This window comes from Serinus canaria, chromosome 3, assembly GCF_022539315.1.
Source record: "Serinus canaria isolate serCan28SL12 chromosome 3, serCan2020, whole genome shotgun sequence".
In the NCBI taxonomy this organism is placed as follows: Eukaryota; Metazoa; Chordata; class Aves; order Passeriformes; family Fringillidae; genus Serinus; species Serinus canaria.
Genome location: NC_066316.1, coordinates 69276768 through 69302517, shown reverse-complemented (window position 1 = coordinate 69302517; position 25750 = coordinate 69276768). Strand labels below are relative to the sequence as shown.

At 41.3% G+C, this 25750-nt stretch overlaps 2 protein-coding genes across 5 annotated transcripts in view; one reads left to right on the top strand and one right to left on the bottom strand.

The window, feature by feature from the left end:
- SEC63 (SEC63 homolog, protein translocation regulator) overlaps positions 1 to 25750 on the bottom strand; it is a 564354-nt gene that overhangs the window by 306309 nt on the left and 232295 nt on the right. The window lies entirely within an intron of this gene.
- The window catches only part of SOBP (sine oculis binding protein homolog), a 111553-nt gene that overhangs the window by 24749 nt on the left and 61054 nt on the right, over positions 1 to 25750 (top strand). The gene's annotated exons all lie outside the window — the stretch shown is intronic.

The window sequence follows — 25750 nt, the reverse complement described above, 5'->3', positions numbered from 1 at the left end:
GGTCTTTAAATCTGGTCTTTTACATTTGTCATAAAAACAAATAAGCACATATGGGTTCTAGACTCAAGATGCAATGCTATAGCAAATTAACCTCCTTTATAAATTTGGGTCACATCATCCTGCAAAAAAAAAAAAAAAGCCTGAAAAATTAGGTTGCAAAAATCAGTAGAGTGGAATTTTAGTGGCAGTCTTGGAGAATCAAGCTCATAGTGTCTACTGGAGCAGACAGGCAAGTAAAAGTCACATGAGTATTTTTGCATTCTTTTTATCTAGAAGAAGTGTAGAGGAAGGAAATACGTGCTCCTTAGATGCTCCTCATTTGAAAATAAATCCACATGGATGCATGTGCACATGTGCATTTCTATCATATGCACTTCTGTGTGCCTTGCAATGTGCAGGGCACAGTCCAGACACTCTGGGCTGACAGGATGCAGATTTCTGTCAGCTGATGCTCCTGTGACTTCCAGTCACAAATTTATGTGGATAAGATACTTCCTAGTAATGGAGGCATTGTCAGTGATCCTGGTTAGGTGGTCCTGTGTGACCAGAACTGATGAGTACCAGATAATTTTGGAAACCTTGGAGAGGCAGATGAAAGGACTTGGTGTATTCTTTCTCGCCTACAGCTGAGATCCTGAACTAAGAGGTCTCCACTAAATGAAAATAAATTCATGTTAACATAATGCATAGGTACTTCAGCCTTCTAGTAACCCATGAGTAGTAGAATTCAGTAATAGTTTATGACCATGAATTCAATCAGTGAGGCAGCATATATGGAAAAAGTTCCCTTTTACCTGACTTACTATTTATCATCCTTGTGCTTTATCGGAAGCTTCCTTGTCCTTGTATTATGACAAAGGATGAATTAGAGCTTCACATTCTCCTTGGTTCCCTTTCCTATACCTCTGTTAACTTCTTCTGGAAGATGCCAAATATTTCCATCCAGAAAACTCTCTGTATTCATTATTTTGTATGTGTGTGTATACAGGCAGACACACACATATAAAAAAATACGTACACATATACGTATACACATATCCATATATAAACACAATAGATGTTCCTAATGTTTTCATATACCAGCATATCCCAGTGAAATGTCCTATTATTCACTAAAGAGGTTTCAAACTAACAAAATGCCGTGTGGGAGGACTTGGCAAAACATGGTGAGAAAACATTATCATGTTGATTGGCTCTGCTTCAAAGCTAAGCCAGTGAGTTAAATTTTCTTTTTCTTTGGACCTGTGAAATCTGGAATTTCACAGGATTTGACTGAGCAGAGGAAATCTGTAGCTGCCCCTTGGAAGTATTTATGGCATTAGATATTCTGGGGACAGAATATTTAGGAAGTGCTGTTGTTAAATGAAGACAAGCACAGTAGAATTCAGCAGACCCTCACGCTTCTGGTTTTGCACTTCACCTGTTAGTAACAGAGTGGAGTCTTGAGGAATAAGATCAAAAGAACCAGGATGCAATAGTTTCAGATTTAACTGCTGACCTTTGCTCTGTTACTGCTATTCCAACAGCGTACCTGTCTTCTCCATGACTCTAATGCTTATTTATGTTTTTGAAGGAGTTATGCCACTCTACACTTTCTCATTTTTCAAACAGAGGAGCAAAACAGTCACGTTTCACCTGCCTTATGCATGTTTTAAACAGGGATCTCTGCCACAATATAGTGTTGTGTTACATTAAATATGTACAGCTGCTGCATTTCTGGGAGCTGATAGGACTTTGTGGTCACTTTATTTAAAGCTTGAGTTTCCTAATGGATCGTGTTAAGCAGTCTTCCCTCCCTCCCCTAGATAAGAAATGCTGTAACAAGTGCTTGCCTCAGATGATGGGACTGTTTAAGCAGTAAAGAATTAGTCATCACTAATGCCTCAAAACAGAACTAAGTAATGCTGTGAATTATCCATCCCTGAATGACAATTGCTGTGTTCAGAATGAGGACTTTTGTAATTCTAATAAAAAAACAAAATCTTTTCCCATACACAGGGCAAATGCACATTACAGTGCTTCATGCCACAGATTCCCACCTGGGAGAAGGCTTGGCATGAGCCCACCCTGAAGTGCCCTGATAAGGCTCCACAAAGCCCCAGGTCAGCTGTGCACTGGCTGTTCCCAACTTCTAACTCCTTCTCAGCCCTTTCCTGCACTGGGTTTGGCAAGAGTAGCAACACATTGGAATAAGCTGGACCTTCCTGGCCTTGGGAGCTTTGAACCCAAGGAGTTAAGTCCAAGGTGCCCATCAGGCTTTTCTGCTTTTTGTCCTGCTGGAGTCTTGCCTATTTGTGCTCTGGAAGCTGGGCCCCTATATCCTCTGCATCCGTGCATAGCTGAGGTTGTCAGAGAGCTTCATACCTGGAATGGGAAGTTTGTAAGGAAGAAGTCTGGTGCAACCTTAAGTTGCCTTTCTTAGATGAAATTTTGCTCCAGGTATTTTAAAGTCACGACCATTTAAAATTATATCAGCCAGCAGCCATGCCTTGCAAGAATAGAAATATATATGTTTTGAAATTATAAAGGCTCCCCCAACAGAATAAGCTTATCTAAATTATTAGTGGTAAATGAACAAAAAATTGAGGCTTTTACCCCATTAAGCAAAACCCAAAGTATTTAGACAAGAGCCAATTTAGAAAGGAACCTAAAAATAACACCACTGCCACCCCAAAACAAAAATAACCCAAAACTGCATTCCTGCTCCTGTTTGTCCAGTTTGCCCAGTCAAATGCACACGATGAATATTGTACAATGACAACCTGATGTGTATAATAATACCGATTAAAAAGAACCATTGCTGGAAAAGCGAGCATTTGGGACTAATGTTAGTACCCAAAGATATAAGATTTGGGTGCTTCCTTCTCAGATTTAATTTTAGAGGCCAACTAATACAAAGTTAAGTACCAAAGAGTCAGGTAAGGGCAAAAAGCACTAGACCACCAAGTTTCAGAATATGAAATTTAAAGGGAATGGTTGGACTCATAATTTGATCCAGTGAGTCTGAAGCTTGAAAAGATTAATTTTTAAATTAGGTTGTTTGACTCAATGGGTCAGAAAACAAATTTGTTATGACCAAATAGCCAAACACAGAGCTAGAACTGACTTCAAACAGGCTATAAACTCAGTTCACAGATATATTAAAGAGTAATTTACTTGATTTGACTAAGACTTTGGAGACATAATGACTGCAAGGTTCTCAGGCAGTATTTTATGTTTGACCTTGTCCCTGCTTTGCACTGCCTCACAATTAGGAAGAAAGATAGATGTTTTTGTTTACAGAGCAGTCCAATTTCATTCATGCTAATAAACAAAAAGGCAAAAAATCAAAAAGTAAAAGTAAGCTACTCTGTAGCACCATGAAGATGTCAACATGGATGACCCTTTTCTCCCTGTAAAGTATAGTGGTGGGCAACACTGTGTGTTAGTAGGCAGACAGGGAGTGTGGTTTAGGGTCCTTTATCTCATCTGTGTGGCAAAAATGAATGTGAACTATCAAATGGAGCTGTAAGAAGTCATACACATTTATTTAGTTCTGAGTTCTGTTGCATTAGGCAACTCCTCACATTTTCAAGCTATATTTAAAGATGATAAAGAGCATGCAACATCATATAGCTTTAGTGCTCTTGCCTGCATAATTTTTTGGTTAATTAATATCTATCACTAAGTGATAATATGGACATTTAGATACAAACACTTACTATAAACTGGAGTAAACAGCAGCTATCATTCCCCAGAATTATTACTGAGGATTGTCAGAGAAAGCTCTCTTGATTTCAAGCTTAATTGTGCGGCCTAACAGCGCATGAGAGATATTTAACAATCACACTGTTAAGTCAATGAGTAATGGCAAAAAAAAAGCTACTTTTATCTCTTTCTTATGCATCTACAAAATTTAATTTGTAAAGTGAACATTATTCATTGAAATTTGGAAAATTGCTTGGAGCAACTTCATGCAAATAATGCAAAAAAAAAAAAAAGAAAGAAAGCTTAGCTGTTCCTTTAGACTCTCTTTCTATAGTTGAAAAACATGGGGCTCTGAATAGAAAATCTATTTCTCCTAGAGATTTAACTTGCGTTAATCAGGTGTTCAGAAAGGTCAGTTCAGAGCAGGTGTCCCACCATCTTTGCATGCATATTTGGTTCTGTGGAGCTGTAGAGAAAAGCAGGATTCAATAAATGGCTTCACAAAGTGGCTTCTGCCGCGGCGGGTTTGCGTAGAACATGCGTGCGTGTATTTGTGTGTGCACATCTGCGTGTGTGTGTGCGCCTATCTGCCACAGCAGCCAACTGAAAAGGTTTCCTGCAAGTGCTTGAAGGTAGAGGGGAAAAAGACAACAAACATCTCCATAGCTGTGATTGCTTTGTTGAGACATAAATGAGCGCTGATGAGTGAATGCAGATGAGACGCTGAGTCTGCAGGGGAAGCAGCTCGAGTGTGGGGCACAATTGCAAACTTCTTTGAGGAACTGGCTGGAGAAGGAGGGATAAGGAAAATAACCTCATTCAGAGGATGTTTTTAAAGTTTATTAAGGGTTGAAGGCTGCAGATAGTGACCAAGAATCTGGAACACAGACTGAAATATTAAGAAAATCCTGAGCTGTGAAAAAAAAGGGTGGCGTTGGTCAAAAAGAAGATTGGCATCATTGTCTTGCTGTCATCAGCTGGCCTTGTTATTTACAGGATGCTAAACCCAAAGATCGCATAGAACTGCTTCCCTAACCAGAGCTAGGATTTTTCATGTTTAGAAGAGGCAAATGAAATTCCAAATGAACCTACTGAGGCCATCAGTCTGAATATCTTGCCGCTCACCCACAACAAAGCAAAATGTATTGCCATTGCTAACAATGAAATGGGCAGCAGCACCTGACTGATGCCACCAGTGACTTAATGAAGGGATCTGGCAAACCCAGCATGCTTGTCAGTTTGCAAACTCAATGGACATTTTAATGTCCATCTGCTGCCATTTAATACTATAAATTTGAATCAAATTCCCATTGTCTGAATTACTAGCAGGTATCCAATCCAATTAAAAGGCGTGTTCACTTTTAATTTTAACCACCGTGTCACATTACATCAGTCGTGTTGCATTCTGGCTGCTTTGGTTCTATCAAGATGAATATGCTAATTACAGCTGCCTCTTGGGGGGCAGGCATTTGATTCAAACAAAGCTACCAGTTTATGCAAGGTGTCCTCACATCAGTTTTGGACAGCTTCAACGATTGAGCTTTTCCTTTTTCCCAGAAGCAAGTTTTGTTTACATACAGATGGTACAACAAAAACCACTAATTGTGTTAGGACTTGACTGGAAATGCTTTTTAAGTTTCTTTCACACCGGGTGAATGCAGTTTGGAGCAATGATTTGGATTTAAATAGATGTCCTGACACCTTTGTATTAGAGAAGTGGAGGAAGTTGCTACCTGCAGAGTGACTGAGGGAGAAATATGGCCAGTAGCCATTTTTCTGGAGGTTATTAAAGAGCTTTACTGAGGTCTTGAATCACTTCGGGTGAATTTTTGAAGAGGAGAGGAAGACACTAGAGGATAAGAGACATTTTGCTCCTTTAAAAAGTTTGGCAAGATAGACTTCATGGTCTGCATCCATGACATTTTTACATCACCAAGGGATTTTTGATTAAACAGGTTAAATCAATAACAATGATGCATTCAGAAATTGAGCAGATATTATACACACTGGTGCTTACTTTACCTCTGAACCCCTTTGGTTCCAACCTATGTGAGCTAGCCAATTGCTCAAAAAAATGTTGCTCTCCTCTGTTTCATGTCTCAGCTCAGGTTGCCTTAGATGAACCTTGGCTTTGTATGAAATTAGGCACCTTTCAGCTTCGTTTTCACATGCTCAACACAGAATGAGCATCAAGAACAGTCCTTGTTCTGACAAAAGCTTAGGGTAGATCTCCAAAGTGAATCTAATTTGCACAGACTATATTTGGTGCCACTCTTCCTTTTCCTAATGAACACATCAATCATTAATACTAATATGAGCTGGGCAAATAAAGAAATGCATATTAAATGTTTGTTCAAAAATATCATGACATTTGAATAAATTATTGCCTTAATGGCATCTGTTCATTTATCAGTCAGCTCATTAACTTAGGGAAATATTGAGAAGGAGGTTGAGTATTTTTTTCACTCTATATATTTTTATTTGAAAACCAAAATTAAGCAAATATGGTTTTCAAAAATGTGTTTGGATTAGGAACAATGTTGTGAGCAACACCATTCGTACACACTTCTGAAAGGGTGTGTGGAATACAGAAACTGGAATTAATGGCATAGTTTAGCGAGGCAAAATTCCACCCAGTCAGGGTAGCACGGTGGGCAGAAGTAAAAAAGCTGAGGGGCCCAGCTGAAGGTGGAAGGTAATTTCTAGTCCTAAAGTGTCTCAGGAGATGACATTGCTGTCACATTTCGCAAGTGGCAAAGTAATTTGTGCAGGTGAGGCAGCAATTCAGTGGTGCTGCGACATTTCTTGTCAGCTGACAGTCTGTATTTAATCACTCTATTACGTTCCCAGTGTGGCGACTTTCCTCTCCATCAGCCATAGAAATCTTGCAATAAATTCAAGGATGAAACTGAGTCAGACCAAGGAAGTAAATCACATTGTCCATCTTTTTGGCCCCTTCTAGCTGGGAAAGTTTCATCCTTTTAGGTTTGTTTGGAAACATCTGCTGGTTTATGGGAAGACTGAAGAAACCCTTACACCCATTAACCTTGAGTCTGGCCTTGTGAGTTTAAATGAGGCTAGGAGAGGCCAAATGGATATAACTTATAATCTGCTGGATGAACAGGAAAATGTTCTACTGGGGATTGTTAGTTGACGTCAGTTTCTTGTTATAAATCAAGCCGTGCTCACTGTGCAGGCGTTAAACTTGATGGAAGAACGAGGTGGGTTTTATAGAGCAAAAGTCTGAAAATGTAAAATGTCTTTCCAGTAGAAAATTGTTTCTCCAATAACATTTGATCACTTGGTGACCAGATAAATTCAGTGTCTGGCTCTGCTCTGTCAAAACCCCAAGCATTTACAGCTCACCTATTCGAATTTAAGTTGAAAGTAAACATATGTTGTGAGTTGTCAGACTTGATGCAATTTTTGTATCTAAAATAAATGTACTCATCTGCTTAGTAATACTTAGAAACAGCCATTTGATGGGTTTGGGAGCATGTGTCTTCAGATGTTTTGGGTTTATTTACTCTCCAGCCTAAGAAGCAGGAGGCCATCTCTGCCTCTGTCACACAGAGGGGCTGGCTGAGATGCTCAGGCAGGAGCCAGTCCCCTGGTGGGCACACACGGGATGAGGGGGAGACGTGGCTCTGTTGCTGCTCATTTACTTCAGAAGCAGAGCAGAGCACCTCTCCAGCCCTTCTCTGGGCTTTGCAAGGGAAAGGGCCTTTAGTGGGGCATGGCAGCCTGGTGCAGCTTTGCTGGGGAGCGTGGGGAACCACCGAGGACTCAGCGTCTCCATTTGACTGGCAGAGTGCAGTGATTCTCCTCTTAGCACATGGATGGATGCAGCACTGCAGTGCCCTGCATGCCTGTGGGCCTTCTCTCCCTTGAAATTCGGAGTCTCAAATGAAAAGGGAAACCTGTTGAGTTAGAAATCAAACAACTCAGCCTCAATAACTCTTATTATTTTTAATTTAGCCCCCCGGCTTTCACAGTTGTGGTGCACTGCGCTACTAAAAATTAGGTGGAAGAGAGCTGCTAGAACTAGAAACAAAAGTCTTTAAACATTAATCTAGAGATTAAAGTAGTGCACTGAGATTTAAATATTTATGGGGAGAAAGGTTTGAATTATTTCATTGTGTAGTATTAAAATAATGGTTGACTTTGGCTATTGTTGAATGGTCCAGTCTCATGCCTCCTTTTGCAGAAGCAATTTATCAATATCACTGCCTTGATAAGGCAACTCCCTGTGAGTTTCGACTAATGCACAAGCACTACTGACTTCAGTGTGTGAAGGTGATAACTTCATCCTGAGGAAGAAGGACCAGGAGCTCTGAAAGAGGTGGTTCTAAAATACCAAGGAAAAGGGTTAAACAAGAAGAGGTTTAAAAAGGGGGGAAAAAGAAGCATTGAATCTCTCTGGAGGCTATTTAAGAACACCATATTAGATGCACAGATGGTATGTATACCTCTGAGCAAGGAAAAGTAGAAAGGGGAGAGTAAATCTGGCATAGTCAAGTGAAGAAGTGCATAAGCTTAAAGGGACACTGTCAACTTAAAAATCACACTTTTACTGGAAAATTTGTTACCTACTACTGTTACAAACAACACCTATGATTGCTGTAACTGAAAGATGAGACAAAAAACTCCCTCTGCTTTTTTGTGTACTTTCTTTGGGCCTGATCCAGATTCCATTGGCATCAGCGGGTGACATCCCACTGCTTGCAATTAGCTTTAGATCAGGCCCTGTGCATATTTACCCTGTACATTGTGTACATGCAAATCAATTATTTTGCATCTGGTCTGTTTTCCTATTGTTTCTGTGGTTTTTCACACAGCAAGAGAGGAAAAAACCGTTTTTTTTTCCTAATTGGAAGTATGGTTGTTAAGTGATGGAAATGCTACTAGGGTCCTAGCCATACATGTAGCAGAAATACCAAATGCTTTGCCTTTTTAAGACAAAACACTTCCTTCAAAACATTTGAAAACATGATCAATCAGTTATAGCTAAAGGTTCCTGAGGTGGAGTGCAGAAGTTATCTGAAAGGTGCAGGTACCAGGCAGTTTAGGAAGTATACAAAAAGTGGCTCTGTAGAAAACAAAAAGCCACCTCTAAGTTCCCTGTGCCTGAAAGCCATCCAGCCGTGGCTCTGACCTCTTTTGAAAAAGTGGAACAGCAGAGAAACTAAATTAAATTTCCTGTGTCCATCTTCACCACAGAGGATGATGAGGAAATTCCTGTCCCAGGGACACTATCCACAGGAAATCAGAGTGTGGCCTTATAACAGAAATTGAAGTCTCTTAGGATGAAGTTATGGAGCAACTTCAGCAACTCGAGAGCAGTAAATCACCAGGAGCAGATGGTGCTCAGCCGAGTGTTCCTAAGGAAATAAAAGTGTGAAGCAGCAGAGTTATTGACAAGGATCTGCAATATATCATTAAAACCAGCAACTGTTCCTGAAAATTTGGAAGTCTTTTGTATGGTGCTTAAAAAAAACAAAAACAAAAAAAGGAAAGGAGACATAAGGTTACTTTCTTCTTAAGAGTTCCTAAATAATTTTTATTTAATTTGCTTAACAGCAGAATAAAGTAACTTCAATAGGCTTGACCTGGCTGGTAGTACCACTGTAAAGAACAGCTGGGATATAATTTTTATACATAGCAGCTTTTAGACAGAGATATCAAGGTAGTTATTTGGATTCAGGATTATGTTTGCTGGATAAGATTAGTTGGTTTTGATGTCTATGGATAGTTTGATGCCCTCCATGGAAGCACTGAATGCAGTATACCTCAGTCCACGTTTTCATAGGAAGCTGGACATTTAAATAAGAAACTGCTTGCATTGAAAAGGACTCAAATTTCCTGCCAAAAGAAAAATTACTTTATAATGCTGAGGAGTGGTTTTGTATGTGCTATGCAAAATTTTAATTCAATTTTCTTGAGAAAAATGAATTGTTTTTTAGAAAAAAAATGGGATTTTCCAACAAAAGGCAGATATTCAATGCACAAACCCACTCAACCACAATCCTGTTTTTTGCAGTTTTACCTCATGGGCAAGGAGTAAGAGATGAGTACAGAGGTTTTGCCCAGCAACCACAGCTAGTGTGTACGCACGCACGGAAACAGCTGAGGGACGCAAATTAGAAGTTCTAATGGATTTGAAATTTAGTAAAGCACTTGAAATGGCATCTCATGAAATCTTACCCTCAGATTAATTCAAATTGCTTTGGATATGAACACTGTCAAGTGGTCTGAAAACAGGCTCAAGGAATAAAGTAAAGGGTGGTGATAAAGAGCAACATATCAGGTTGTGGATAGAGAAGTGCCAGGGGGACTTTCGTGAGGTTGGTCTTGTTTCATATTTCATTAATGATCTCCAGGAGAGAACAGAGAACAAGTTCACAAACTCTGCCGCTGATACTGAACTAGGAGGAGTTGCAGATACCAGACAGGACAGAAAATAATTCTCTGGAGGAATTAGAAATAATGAAAAAATCCAACTTGTACTTTTCCAAAAGCCAGATACTATGTCTAGGGAGTACAAAAAAGCAACCTGAAAAAAATATCCCAGGGAATGAGTGAAGCTAGACAACAACCTGAAGCTGAGGATAGGAGAAGGGCAATAAGTTGCATGATGCATTTATAATAGTAGTTTAATGGGCAAGGGTCTGGGGTGGTGGAGTGTTGGGGAGGACAGTTGGGTGGTTGCTGCAATGTGGATAGAACAAGGGGCAGCAAGATTTGGAGAGAGTTTGGATATGCAGAGTTCAGTGATGAGATAAATCAAAGATGCTTTACGTAATATGAAAATGTTAAGCCTGTGGAGAAGGAGGAGAGGGCTGGACCAGAGGTTCATCTTTTGCAGTTTTGATGTATGATACTCTGAGGTGTTAACACTTGTAGCTGGGGCCTGAAATGAGCTGGTTTGCTTGGGACTGACTAAGCTGGGAAAAGCAAACACTAGTAAACACAGTGGCTGGCACTGGCAGGGGGATACATACACTGTCCTGTGTATTTTCTGTCTCCTGCAGAAATGTAAGGATAGCATGCTCAGATTCAGCAGGAGTTATTAATTCCCATAACTATACCACCCATTTTTAGACTCAACTGTTACAAATAGTTAAAGGCCTGAATGACAAGCCACTGAAATAAACAGGAGCGCTCTGTTTGGAGTAGCAGTTGAACTGGTACTAAAATTAAATGGTGTGGTTGCAGAGGTTTGATAAAGCTTATTACTATTACCAAAGTGTATAGCTAAACCAAGTGAAAGAGCAATAGAAACCAAATATAATTCATGAGAGATGTTGCCCTCTGTGTCAGCCCCAGATGCATCCTATAACTTTGTAGACTGTGGGATAGATATTTTTCATTCCTTCCTTCAGGTATTGGCTGTTGTCAGCTGCAATTTGCCAGATGAGATGAACAAATGGGCTGATCACTGTGGTGAGACCCATCTTCCTAATCAGAGTGGTTGCACTGCTGGCATAGGAAGCACGAAGGGCTCTGTGACATAATCCAGATCCGAATTGATGTGTCCCATTTGGTTGGGCAAATACATAGCTGGTGTAAACAGGCGTAGCTTTATTAAAATACACGGTGCTTCTTGGATCAGCAGTAATTTTGGCCCAGTGTAGGAGCTGTAATGCCTCCATTTAGATCTTATTGGGTCTGCAGGAGCAGTAGGTTTGGTATCATTTTACTGGGGATTTTTTTTGTTAATATCGCTCAAATGAAAATGTTTTGTCTTGCTTTCAGTTATTCTCAAGTCTCTCTTAAAAATTTTCAGCCTTCATAATGCAGTTGTCAGGGTTGCCACACTGCTCTTTTGGAGCATTTTGAAAATGTCAATATTTTCTAGTATTTGCTGTTGGTGAAAATATGGAAAGTGTAAAAGACTTCTTATAAAAAGATGAAAGCAGTATGTGAGGTTGTGTTCAATCTCACACAATAAGGGCTGTTTTTAAAGAAGGGTCATGTAGAGCTCTAATTCATTATATCTGGACATTTCAGCATAAAATGTAATGTGTAGCAGCTTCACTATGCCTAACTTTTCCACAGAACACAGTAGAGATATTACAGCATTTCACCTAGTTTGTAAGTTGTTTCCTAAAATTGATTTCCTAAAGACAGCTAACAGCAAATGTGGTTATTTTGAGCATTTTATTTCTTCAGCCTTGAATTTAGGCATGAGTAACTCAATACAAATGGCAGAACAGAATATGCAGTAGCATGCTGACCACCAGTTTTAAAACAAAGGAAGTATTTTGGTCTTCTGAGTGTCAGGGGCAATATTTCCACTGATGTCAGTAGGATAACTGAATCACAAACTTCATGCCAGTGGTGGCATTACAACAGGAAAAACGAGGAATTTGATATTTGTGCTCTACAGCTATAACTTTTTGCTGATAAAGCTGTAAAAGGTATTTTAAATTTAACCTAATTTATATTAAATAAAATAAAGCTCATGTCTGCTGCAGTTAGGCTGGATAGCTCTTTATCCTCCAGCAGCCCAGGGCAGGGAGGTAATGCACGTTTTTGTTCCTTTACCATTCTGTCTTATCCTTTCCCTTGCTTTATAATATGGGGCTTTTCTAGCCTTCACAACACAGCTACCAAACTTTTAACCTCTCTTTGGCAATGTCTTCCTACATTTCCTCTCCTCTTTCTGCATTTTCATTGGCGAGGTTAGGATAAGGTATGGCATTTTCTGTTCCCTATTGTGTTCTGTATTTGCAGCATGTCTTACATTGTCTTAAGAATATTTTCTTAGGTTGCTTTTTTTCATCGAAAGGTACCAAGGAGAGGAGATTCTCAGTTGTTTTTTCTCTGTGTCCTTAATGGGGTTTAACTTACCACCCCATTAAACAGTCATTTATGTGCAATTGTGATTGCTGGAATGTAGGTTGCTATTATTAATCATCTTTCCATTCTTGCTGTTACATTAATCATGTGAGGAGACACGGGCGTAAGTTTGGATCCAACAGGATGACAACTTCTTGTTCGTGGTGATCTGAAATTCAACCCGTGAAGCAAAGAATGACTTTTACAAGTCATTTTCATGTTTGCCAGTTTTGAAGGCAGCTCTGTGCCATTTTGCAGTACTCCATGCTAATTATGACCCGTGTGGATTTAGGGATTTCATGAATAATACAAGAGAAGCAGGAGCAGTTGGGAAAAAAAAAAACCACCCGGTTTCACACGTTGTTTGTGTCAGGGCTTGGTAATGGATTTACCCTCGAACAGAGTCAGCACTAAGAAGACATTCTGGCTTTCAGGGCCTCACACTGTGCACGCAGGAGTCGTTTCAGTTTTGCACGCACGGCGCTCTAGCTGCTCTCCCTTTGTTTCCAAATCGCGCGTGCTCTGCCGCATACATGTGCCCTCCCATATTCCTACAGGAAATCTACTTTCACGCCCAGGAGGGGAAAAGTCTAGCATGTTTGCTGCATGTTCCTTCGGGAAGCAGGCGAGCAAAGAGGACAGTACAGCTGTAGACATTCTGCACGGAGATAATCAGTGCCCCAGCAGGAGCACCTTCTCCACACAGCTGTACAATTCCCTTTGCTCCCTAGAAGGCACTGCACCCTACGTGCAGTTTCCAAGCTACATTTAACACAATTGCCCATCAGCACTTAGGAAGCAGTTACCACAGAAACCCAGCAGAGACCAATTAGTCACATGATTAAATTAATTAAAATAACCCAGGGTATCTGCCATCTTGCTTCTTTCTGCTATGCATAGCACATGACCCAGGCAGAGATGTAATTGTGTAGCATTATTGTGCCTTTTAATCCTAGAATCATCTTCGTACTGTACTGTAGGTGGTCTTTGATTTTTCCTTTTCCACGGGTCTGCATAAATCCCCTCCCAGAGATCCGTCTTATTCCCCTGCTGTAGAGACGCTTTATTCGTTTTCTGGAGATCTGTGCTATTACACAAAAAAAATTCTCCAGCCCCCTCAATAAGCCAAGTAGTATCGAATTTACAAAACATCAGATTTAACAACAGCAAGATTTGTTATGTTTGGGATAAGAGGATTTGGAAACATTTTGAATTGCACAGCTAAGACTTTTGGAGGTCTTTAATGACAGCTCTAACAATACTTGCCAGGGAGAGCTCTGTAATATGTATTAGCACTTGACCTGAGAATTGTAAAGCACTAAGAAAAGACTGTATGTTGTGTCTTCATTTCACAAGTAATACTGTTACTGCAGTGGGGCGCATTTAAGTGGAACAAGCTGTCTGCCTTGTAATACTTCTTCCTGGGAAAGGCAGGCAGTTTGGTTTCCTCCCTCGCTTTTGAAACCTAGAAGCGCACAGTCATATTCTAACTTAGTAAATCAGTGCTTTGTCCTTGGTCGTTTGGCTGCCCTGATAATGGCATCCCCAAATATCCATGTCAGCTAGGGTTTTCCTCTATTGTGTCAGTGTCATACTTCTGCATGCACACAAATCATCTGTACCTGGAGCGGCATAAAACACAGAACATTGCAATTTCCATCTCATCAGAGATTTGCTGGTGACTGCTCTAAAGCTACCTTGATCCACAACACCAAAAGAAAAGAAAAATTAATACTATTTCTGGCCCCTGAGTAGAGAGCAGCTTGCCTCTCCAAAGCAGATTCCATACAAACAGACTTGACAAAATAGCATGCATAAATTACATGGCCCTGATGCATTAATTCGTGCCTAACAGAGCAAGTGGCAACAACACTACATCTACAATGGGTGGGTATAAGATGGAAGAAATGAAGTCTGTGGGTTAATGTATAAATAATCAACTGTTACGGAATTTGCAAATATTATGGAAGAAAACTAGCAGGTTTTGCGTGTGCTGTATTGCTAAAGTGCCGTGCACAAACACATTTGCCAGGCTTAACTGGCTCTGAGTAGCCTGTCAGGAAGGATGTGCACGTTTGGCAGGGCTCAGGCACAGATGCTCAATATGTGATAGGGCCTGGTTGTGAGATGAGGTCTCTGTCTACCAGAGTAATGTCAGTGACAAAAGTGAGCCTCCACTAAGTCATAGCACACTTCCAAAGGTGAAACAAGTCTTGTGCCAGGTATAATGTGGGTCTGTGGCTTTAAAGACATTATCCCTAGCTGGCCAATGTCCCCTGCATCCCGGACACATGCATGCACACACACAAATTACCAGGCTTAAGTGACATCAGTGGTCTGAGTGCTTCCATTTTCCTTGTGTTTTCTTGTCATCATTTACAGCATGCATCATGGGCTGCTGCAGTGTGCACAGTACCGGTGGAAAAGTTGACTGTCTCTCTGTGTTTAATCTTGCTATTTTTGCAGTAAGTGACAATAGGAAAGCTGGGAAAGAAATTCTCCATGGGATCGCCCTGTTTTACTCTGTTGTAGTCCCACAGAAATCAGTTTATTTGTGTTCCCTTAAAACTGAGGTTAGCTAGAGGCAAATCTGGTTGAAAGATTGTAGGTGCAGCAGCCATGTGCTCTTGTTTCCAGAATTAAAAAAATGTCCCATGAATAAACTCATGAAAAGAATCATAATAAGAAAGCTTTCTGCTCTGTATTTAAAGTACTGTTTCAACAAATCTGCCTGCGAAGTTCTCAGAGCTTTTCTTCTTTTATAATACAGAAGAAAAGGGTTTTTTTCTGACTTGAGTGAAGTTTTGACTGTGTTTTCTTGTCATGCTACATAAAATACACGAGTCTGAAAGCAGAGAACAGGCTCTTCTGTAACAGCTAAAGTGACAGCAGAAGCTGAGGTGGCTGTTTTGAAGTCTCCAATATAAATAGGAAGGGAAGGGGTTTTCTTTGGTGTGCAGGAGCTCTGTGTTCCTGATACAGTTTTCTTGCTATGGTTTCTGGCTTCTCTCAGGGAACAGACAGGCCTCCTTATCTGAGTATGACGGAGGAGTGAGTAGTGATGGAAATATGGGTCTCTCTCCCAGCTGTCCTTGGAGTGGGGGTCATAAATGAGAGAGCAGGGACTGAAGTGGGTCAGCACACATCTCTGTGCCATAGCTGCATTTGGGAGGGATGTCCTGACCTCTTCCCAAACCAGGAGCAGAGCAGTTCATAGGGACCCTTCTGAGGCACTGGAATGCCCAGGAACAGACAGATTAGAAGTAGGGATTGCAGAAAAACAGGAGCACTGGAGGCTAAAGGACATAATGTTTTGATTGTGGAGTATCAGACAGGATCAGCAGGATTTCAGGCTTCCTTTGTAAAATGGTGAAAAAATTATATTTGGCCTCCTTGAAATAAGAAAAAAAGAGGATAGAAAAGGAAACTTGATAAAGTGCAAGCAATTTTGAAATAACTCTTGTGAATGAGTGGTCCAAACACACGGTGAATTTCATGTGAAAATAAATAAGAGCAAATCAAGATAGCAAAATAATTTTGGTGGAATATTTTCTGCTTACCACAATAAGCAAAACAAAGAATAAAGAGCTGTATCATAACAATTTGATTTTCCTAGATGTTGTAAACACCTCATCTTCCAGAAAGTGTGATGGGACTTACAGCTAGACATCCACACCTGGGAAAGTCAGGTCATCTTTAGCCTTTAGTTTGAAGGCAGGCTGAAGTGAGTAGGAAGCTTGAGCTGAGTGGCAGTAAGTGATAAGCATTTGGCTTGCATGTTTTTAAACAGGAGGAATGGATTAAGCATGTACTCCTGAATCATTTATGTATGGATTTTTTTTGGTGTGGTAGAGGACACTTAAGGTAATCTTCAGGGCCTAAGTAAATAGTCTAATGCATTGCATAGAAAAAAGACAAATTCAGTGTTCTCTCAGTCAGGAAGAAGGTAATCTAGGTGATAGGGTAATTTTGGGGGTTTCCTTTCCAAAAGAAATCACTGCTGCTAGTTCAGAAAGAGCTGGTGAACCCACAGCAGTCCAATATCCAAGATTCATCTATTCCTAATCTCTCCACTCATTTGTATTCCTAAATTGGCTCTGACATTGAACAAGTTAGGGCAGAAATAACCTCCTGGAGGGCATCCAGGCATTTCCCTACAATGCAAGAGGGTTTGTTTAAGTTAATTGTAGTCTATGATCATAGTGTTACTAGATAAAAGCATATAAAAAATAGTCTGAGAGACTGTAAGGAGGTACTTCTTTTTTGGTATATTTCAATAGCTTTCCTCAACTCCTTGAAGTTCAGAAAGTTTAAAAGAATAATGAAAAGTTCACAAACTTTCCCAGATTGTGTATAGAATTGTGGGGTTGAATTCTGGTCATTCTAATCAGTTTGTCTCCAGTGATTTCAATAGAGTAAGTTTGATTTTTTTTTTTTTTTTGAGCAGCTGTATTCACAAGTGGACCATTGCTTTAAGCGTGTTAGTATGAAGGATGTTGCTTGTGTTCTTGATTAGAAACAGCATGCAATTTTGGATAAATGTCAGGTGAGAACTATCTAACTAATAGCTGGGAACAGATTCCTAGTCAGCTGGGATAAAGGAAGGTCCAGGTGATTCCAGTTTAGACATATTCAGCTTGTTCTGAGGCCATTTGGATAGGATCCAGTTTCCATATCCTCTATGGCTTGTATTATCATTCAGGCTTTATTTGAATTGGAGGAGGAGTCATTCTGCTGATCCTCAAGATTTGCTTTGTCTGAAGGCCCAACACTTTGAACTTCTCTCAGAAGCATTTCCCTTAGTCTTGATTTCCTGTGCCCATCCTTGTCTCCCTCCTGCCAACAGCTTCTGAGGACTCCCTTGACTTTCCATGCCTGTCATACCTGCTCTCTGTACCTGCCCTTATGGACCCCAGCACTTCCTACATGCCATGACACCTACTGTGAATTCCACAGGAAATCACAGGAGAACTATTTCTAAATTCCATATAACTAAGGCTTCCCCCCACCCCCCCTCAGAAGCACTACCTTGTCTTTTAACCTATATTTATACAAATTCCTTGTGCTAGGAAGCTGGAGTAACTGTGTGCCTGTTGTTGCCCTGCTATTGCCAGTAGATTCATAATACAATGGCAGCACAACGTGGCTGTGCCTCAGGAGATGACTGCCACTGCAGGTGGCAAGGGGCAAATGCCAAATAGGTAATGCTTTTATGTATGTGCTTTCAACAGATTCTTAGTGGTGTTATTGCTTTCTGTAGGAAGACGACTGGTCCCCATGAGCAACAAATTCATGGGAAAAATTTATTTTATGAATGTGGCCTGTGGATTGTCCCCTTTTGCTTTCCAGCTGTCCCTTTTGCCTCCCTCTGATCCCAAGCACTATGGCTATGCTTTTCACAACTCCTCCATTCTAAATCCTGGCCCCTTTGAAAGTCAAAGGTGAAACTGAGTTGGTTGCAGAAGGGCAGGATTTTAGCCCAGCCACTGAGCAGATGCCAGTCCCACCTTGTAGAGGGTGTGTGTGGCTCTCTCCTGGGGTGAGGCAGCAGAATAGCAGGCTGAGTTAAGGGAGAGCTTGTCTCCCTTTAACTCTTGTCTCCCAAGAGCCAGAGGAGAGGCTGAGGACACTAAACCGAGACATGTCAATGTTGTTATTGCTGCTTTTCTGAGCTTCTTACAACACTGCATACTCCTCTGTCAATTCCACTCAGATTAAAAAACATGATGGAATGTTCCTTTTTGTGCTTCTGAATGGGAAATCAGAGATTATTTAGACACCTAATAGGTATCTGAAAAGATAAGTGGGTTTTTTTCCCCCTCCTTTGAAGAGGATTGCAAAAAGAAGCAGTTGTCATGAGTTCTCTATAAAATTGTTTCCTTCTCAAGAGAGTTTATTACCCTTCATCTTTCATCATCCTAAGATATTTACAGGTAGCATCTTCATTACCTTGAAGATTCCTGCATGCTTGTATGGGCACGCAGTGCACAGATGCTTAGGAGAGAGTCTCCTTAGTGCCCAAAGACAGGGTATTCTCATTTACTGTTTTCATTTCACTGCACCAAGCTGTGGAGCTGCAGCATAAGCAGCTCCGGACTTACCCAGCCTGCGATATTCAGCGACACACAGAGTTTTGACTGGTCACATTACGTGTCATGTTAAGAGCCTTTTGTCTCCATTCAAGCTTTCTGAAACAAGACAAATTATGATATTTTCCTGTTAATTTCTGTTAATTTCTTTCCTTAATGAGTTTCATTAAAATCAAAGCTTCCGGAAGACTGAGCCATGACAGCTGTCTAAAGACTGTTTCTCTTGCTATGGGCTGTTTGGGCTGAATAATTATTTCAGCTTTGTGAGGATTATTTCTTTAAATAAGAACAATGATGCTCTGTTTGGGAAGAGGAACAAATGCTTGGAGTGGTGCAGTCCAATTTCATAGCTCTGTCTTGTAGTACTCGATGGCTTTAGGAATACCTGGGAAAAACACATCTCTCTCTGTCTGACATGTTTCTTAATGATTTCACTTAAGGATACAAAGGCAGCTATTTCAGCTGGCAGGAGAGAGAGGGTTTTGGCTTTTAATGAAGCAAATCAATTCTGCAAAAGAGAGAAGGGCTTATTCTTTGCTCGTGCATTGCTGTGAATGTGACCCAAGAAAGAAAGAAAAATCAAGTCTTTCTGGCTTACCATTCATAAAATATTCCTATAAGTTGCAGGACTGATATTTTGATAAGACAATGGCAAATATTTCAGTTCTTTTATATTACCAGCACTGTAAAATCTTAGAGATGCATTGTGTTTTCCACAGCTATTGCAATTAAAAAGACAAGGCTTTTACAAGATAGTTTAGTCTCTTTGCTGAACTGACCAATTTTTTTGACATGGAAATTATTAAATCAAGGGGTGGGAAGATGGGAATTTTACAGTAGTACCCTACTTCCCAGTCTGAACTGGACACTCACCACCTGTTTTCACGAGCTGTTGCACCAAATTCCTTGTCAGAGTTGCAGAAAACCCGGCTGGTTTGACGGAGCTCGTGTTCCTATTGTGAGTCTCAGATTTCAACACCCAAATAGTAGATTTTTGTTTGGGGAAAGTGAGCATATTCTGAGATTTAGGGACACCTTCTCAACTTCCTAAATCCTTGTTCCCTGACCCCGGTTTCTAATCCTCTGTCCTTCCTGGTGCTGATTTTATCACACTACTCTTATTCCTTGAAGAATAGAGGCCAGTGACCTCTGCTTAAAATGAGATTGTAGTTAAGAAAGTGGTTATTTAGAAAAACAGCACCTTCTTGTTTAACAAAGAAATTCTGCATGCTCTATGTGCTTCCTGGTTGACCCAGATGGATCTTGTCCCTGTCAGTGTGCCTGGAGAATGACCAGATGCCCTCCCACCTTAAGAATCATCAGGGTAATGGTCAAGAAAGGCTGACATGCAGGTTTTTTATTACCAGGAGTGAAAATCTTTGAAAGGACACAGCTTAATTTTTGAGTTACAGGTTGATTTTGTAAAATAGACAGCAAAGCACAACCCTGTCTGGCCTCAGAAAGCCACTGCTATAATGGAAAACAAAGCCGAGCGTATCTGGTGTAGTACCTGTCAAAAGGGGGAGTCTTTTGGAGCTGGTCTGAGACAGCAGACACTGCCTGATGGATACTCAGGACACAGTAGGGGTCAAAGTGTTAAAGGTAGTTGTGAACTGGCCAGCTGACAGCTGAAGATCTGCAATGAATTTGTAGCTTGGACAGTTTCACAGAGAGGAGCCTCTCTCACCAACAATTCACTGCATATCAAGCAGAGGTGGGCTTCTGCCACTTTGTTTTCCTTTCTGATGGACAGCTGTAGCAGTCAGAGAGGTGGATGCTCTATCAGGAGAGGACAGACATCCACAAAGACACATGAAAACCAGATGGGTGGTCCTGCACCACATGAGCCCCCTCCTCCCCAGAGCACCCATGAAAGGAGCCACCCTTAAGGAATACCACATCTGGGCAGCTCTGATGCAGCTGGGCATTTGTAACCTGTCATCATCACAGCTCTGGAATGAGGGAAAGTGTTTCCTTTGCTCCTCTTGCCAAGCCTAAAATTTCTGAAAGCACAGGACAAAATTAAGCAACTGATTTCCCTGGGAAAAAAAGAAATGGACCTTGTTTGCTTAACTTATACCAGGTCTTCTGAAAATCCAAGCCAAAGTGACTTTGTTAGAGGGAATTGCATGGGCTCTTGACTCCAACACTCGTATAAATCCAGAATCACACCAAAATTTCCTTCTGTCATGTCTTAATTACTGTTGTGACATACAGTATGGGAAATTTCAGCAAGAAATTTCAGTTCCTCTTAAAACTTTCCTCTAATGAAAAATGAGAAATAAATGAAAGGAATGAATGAAAAATATTAGCATTGTAAAATCAGTCACAATTAGATACTTTTCCTAAGAGACATGATGTCTTTTTGGTTGTTGGTTTGTTTTGCTTCAGTTCAGTTCTTTGCCTCTCTGTCTTTAGTGTTGGATGACGTTTTACTGCAGAGACTTGATCTCCAACCATGAAAGCTATTTCAGATTTGCTGAGAACCCCACAGCTTCAGTGCCCTGGGAGCCTGTGGAATGAAAGCCTTTGAGTGTGTGATGGGCTTGGCTCTGCCACTTTCTGCTCTGCAGCTAGAAGTAGCTGGCATAAACATTTGCTGCCTTTCTTATTGAGTGGCAGCTTTTAGAAATCAGCCCATCTCCTGCATGTTACATGTAGCAAACATAAAGGAGCTGGGTGCTTTGTTATTAGGGAATTGTATGGTTTGTTTTGAAAGAAATTTCAAGAACATCCAGTTCCAGCTCCCCTGCCATAGGCAGGGACACCTCCCACTAGACCAGGTTGCTCAGGGTCCAACTCCAACCTGGCCTTGAACACTCAGACAGTGAGGGGGGCATGTGTAGCTTCTCTGGCAGTGTTAGAGAAGCTGCACATGTGCCAGTGTCTCATCACTCTCATAATAAAGAATTTCTTCCTAATATCCAATATAAACCTACCCTCTGTCAGTTTAAAGACAACCCCTCTTTGCATATGGAGAGGGGATACCCTTGGAGGGATGTTTAAAGTTTACAAAGGTGTTGGCCACCTTTTCACATTAATTGCCACTGTTCAATACCCAGCCTGGCAGACAAACTCCAGATTTCAGTGCTTTCAGCCTCAGTGGGCGAATCTGGAACCTAGTTAGTTTTAGCATATATTGTGCATGGATGTCTAGCTGCCTCTCAGTGTTGTGGGAGCACTTAATTGAATGTAATCCATGAAAGATTTATTCTCCTGATCAGCTTACTTGTGATTTTAGACTCATCAGATTCCAGCTGTTGCTTAAATCCATTCAGCCATCAAGCCTGTCAATTTTATTGTGAGTATTCCAGGTCTGTTCCCTGCCACAGCCTAGATATTGGTCTTCTATTAGTCTGTTTTGCATTTAAGTCTATCTAGAATAACACAGGTTTTCCTGGTGTGTGTGGGGATATGGGAAAAAAAAAAAAAAAGCAAGTTCATCTGATCTAGTTGATCAAAAAAGGTGGTTTAGAAACTCCTTTTCTGTACAACTTCTGCTTCCTGCAGTGATCTGTCTACAGCAACAAGCACCTGCCAGCCGCAGCTACATGTGGCAGCTCCACCCTTTTGTGAAGCGACTGTTGTAGCTGCTTCACAACAGTTGTAGTTTTAGGATGTTTAGGATGTTAATTAACTTTAAAGTTTCTAATTACTTCTTGTCAGTGATGGAACTAAACCTAGAGATTCATGCTCATACATGCATTTATGCACGTAGTGAGGCTGTTGTATCTTTTCCTCAGAACCAGCTAAAAAGAAATGGCATATCTTGGCACAGCCAAGGGTTTTTCTTATTTTCCATTACTACATTCTACTTTCCATGTCCCAGAACTACATAAATGTTGCCACATTCCACCTGTTACCAGGCAAGTGACTGACAGTAGCAAGAGACTGTGGTTTTGGGTATATGATATTATTACTTTATTGAAGGTAATTTTGAAAGTCCTTTACAACTAGTAAAGGACTGTGGTATTAAAGTTTATAAAAGATGTGTCCAATTTTTATCCCATTTTTGATGAAGGGTGTTTTAAAGGTCCTCCTCAGGGTCTAGACAAATTCATTCCCTAGTATCTCCAGCTGCCCTTTCCCTTCCTGTTCATATGCTTTAGGGAAAGTCTCTTAGTAGTTGGTAATATTCTAGCAAGCTCTCATTCCAGAAGTGGTGTTTTCTAGGATGCTCATTTGTAATTGTCTGAATTTCTCTGAGCAGCACCACGTTCCTTAGATTGAGAGAGAAAGATTTAAACCCCTGCTGAAAGCCATCACAAGAGTGATGACATTTCTGGTTTCTTCACATATCTCTAGGAGTGCAATCTCCTAGAGATAAGTTGATTTCCTGATTTCCTGGATGACCATGTAATTGAACTCAGAGATGCAGGTAAAACTGAAGAAAAGAAAACTAGGAGTCAGAGTGAAATATATTTCTGTTGTACTCATTATATGTGCATGTTTTCCTGTGGATATTTGTGTGTTTCAAATCTAGTTGTCTCTTTTTGGCTCAAGTCAGGATATTCAAAGTTGTTGAATTTCAAGAGTGCTGAACTTTCTCACAACAGGCATAGATTCCTAGAATATTTTTGGTGGTATGAACAGACAGCTGGAAGGCCAGAAAAGCTGTGACCTCCTGGCTTTCAAAAGCCCTTCAATGACAAACCTTTCCTAGAGCATGTATAAGAAGAAAAGCTGATCTGTGTCCAGTACTATCAGGATATACACACCTGTGTTTTACCCTTCCCCCTCTCAGCCAAAGTGTGGCTGTGTTTGCTTAAAAGTCAAGAGCAGCTCCCATCTCTGAAGTCTCTTACCAGTCTCAAAAGCAATTAATTTACCCTTTTGTGGAAGCAGAAACGATAGCCCAAACTAATTTCCGTGGGTTACTTTCAAGGTTTGAAAACAGATCCAGAGTTCCCTTTTCCAAAATCAGTTCCTAGAGTTTGACTGCAGGAACTCCAGCTGGGGTCACCCTGCAGGCCAGACTCACGGCTGCTTGCATCGAGGCCATGTCTGCTGATTCCTTGGAACTACTCTCGTGTGGGAGTGCTTGTGCTGCTGTTGTTAGTAGCTGATGAATGTGTCCTTCCAAAAGGCATTACACTCCTCCTGGAATAGTGCATGGTTTTGACCTGCACATCACCCAGCCTGGTGACTTGTTCTGAAAGGAGTTTTTTTTTTTTTTTAATTTTTGCACATTTATTGAACCTCTGGCTTTTTACATTGTGAGAGACAGTGGGTAGTTGATGGATAGCTACTTTTGCTACTTTTGCTTGGGCAACAGAAATATGGGAGGCTTTTTTTTTGGTATCATAAAAATATAGCATACTACATAAGCACTATCACATTAATTGTCTCTCTTTATTTTGAGTGGATAGGTCCTTGTTATTGAATATGTTATGTAAGAGCTGTTCCAAAACTCTGATTGCCTTTCACTGACACTATTTCCTCTGGTGCAGACCATAGCCAGGTTTTAAGGAGCAGCATGTCATGTATTTAAAATAACTTCTGAAAAAGAAAGTTTACCCAGTGTGGACATGCAATTAAAGTCAATTGTTGAAAATGAATTAACATCAGCAGCAATTAGAGCTCGAGGCAAGAGCTTGTTATTTTTCCCTTCCCTTGCTTCTCTTTTATTTTCATATATTTGATAGGAGGAGGGGTGTTTGCTGTAATATTAAGGGCCTTAAGTTGCTCCTTCTTGTCTGTCTTTCCCCCCAGAGTGTGACAGTCGTGTCCCCCTTCACTGTGGAGTAGCCAGGGGGTCAGGGCTGGGGAAGAAGGCAGTGGGCACAGTGCAGTGTAAAAGCCATGGAGCTGAGCTCCCACGAGACCAGGCAGACTGGCTAAACCTGGCTGGGGTTGTATTTCATCCCCTGCAGGGTCAGCACCTGGCTGCAGGACTCCTGCAGTGACATTTGGGCAGCCCCCAGGGGCAGCTGAGCCAGGAGATGCCTGTGCTAGAGGAAGGAAGTCTCCTCTCAGCTGAGGGATGTGGTAGCAGCTGGATAAAAGCTTCCTTGTGGGATGACTCTCCCTCAGCTCCCTCAGGAGGGTTTAGCTCTCCTTTTCCCTTGGGATCAGCTGGGACACTGCCTGAGAAAAAGAAGTTTCTGTGAGGAGCAGAAAAGGGTGTGATTCCCCTGGTGAGTGCCCGTGGAATGCCAATGCCTGTGGAATGCTTTCCCACCATGAGGTGCTCTCCACATCCTGTGTCTGTCAAGGAGGCTGCTGGAGCCAGAGGCCTGCCTTGAGAGTGTGTATCAACCCAGGCAGTGGAGGGGCTGGACAGGAGGGATTTTCTTCTCTAGCTGGGGAGCCCTCACAGCATCTGTGGGAAGCAGCACAGGTCAGCCCTGAGAAGTCCAACACTCAGCAGCGAGGAGTTCATTCCTATGGGATCAGGAAGCAAGTGTGATGTCTTCAGTCATGGCTTTTTTACCAGGGCAGTTCCTCTGTGTCCTAAAAGTGCCATCTCACCTGCATTTCCCTTCTCTGTTTTGCTTACTCACCACACTTCCTCTGCCTACATGCACACATGGAGTCTCTCAGTAGGTAGGGAAGGAGACAAGCCTGAGCTCAGGTAGCTTAGATTTGACCCAGAGTGGCCATTCTTTCTCAGATTTAGAGAGTCCCCGTTTCAAGGTTGTGCTGAAAAAAAGCCTAGCAGACATCTGCTTCAACCAGCACCTGCGTTTGCTGCCAGGTGTTTCCACTACCTTCAGCCCAATTTGCAGGGGGGGTAGGGAATACAGGACTGATCCCAGCTTAAAAGCTGCTGTGCTGGGTGAGGAAGAGAGGCACAATTGCTTTTTGGTTCCTGCCCACCCCCTCTTTGAATCCCTTCCTAGTGCAGGCTGCCTGCAAGCACAGTGGGGCACCAGGGGGATGATTTGCCTGTTTGCTTCAGTCACTGTCTGAAACTGTGCACTGGGATTGGGAATCATTGTCCTAGAACAAACCAGCGATGCTATTTGTGACCCGTGGCAGTGAAAGTCCAAAACATGAAGTTAGGGCTGACACTCCCTCTCTAACTTGAGCCACTGTGCTTTTCATCACGATGCCAGGAGTTGTCAGCTGTAACTCTGTCTTTTTTTGGCTCGTGTCACAACCTAATAAGTTATAGGCCAGCTTCTCCTGTC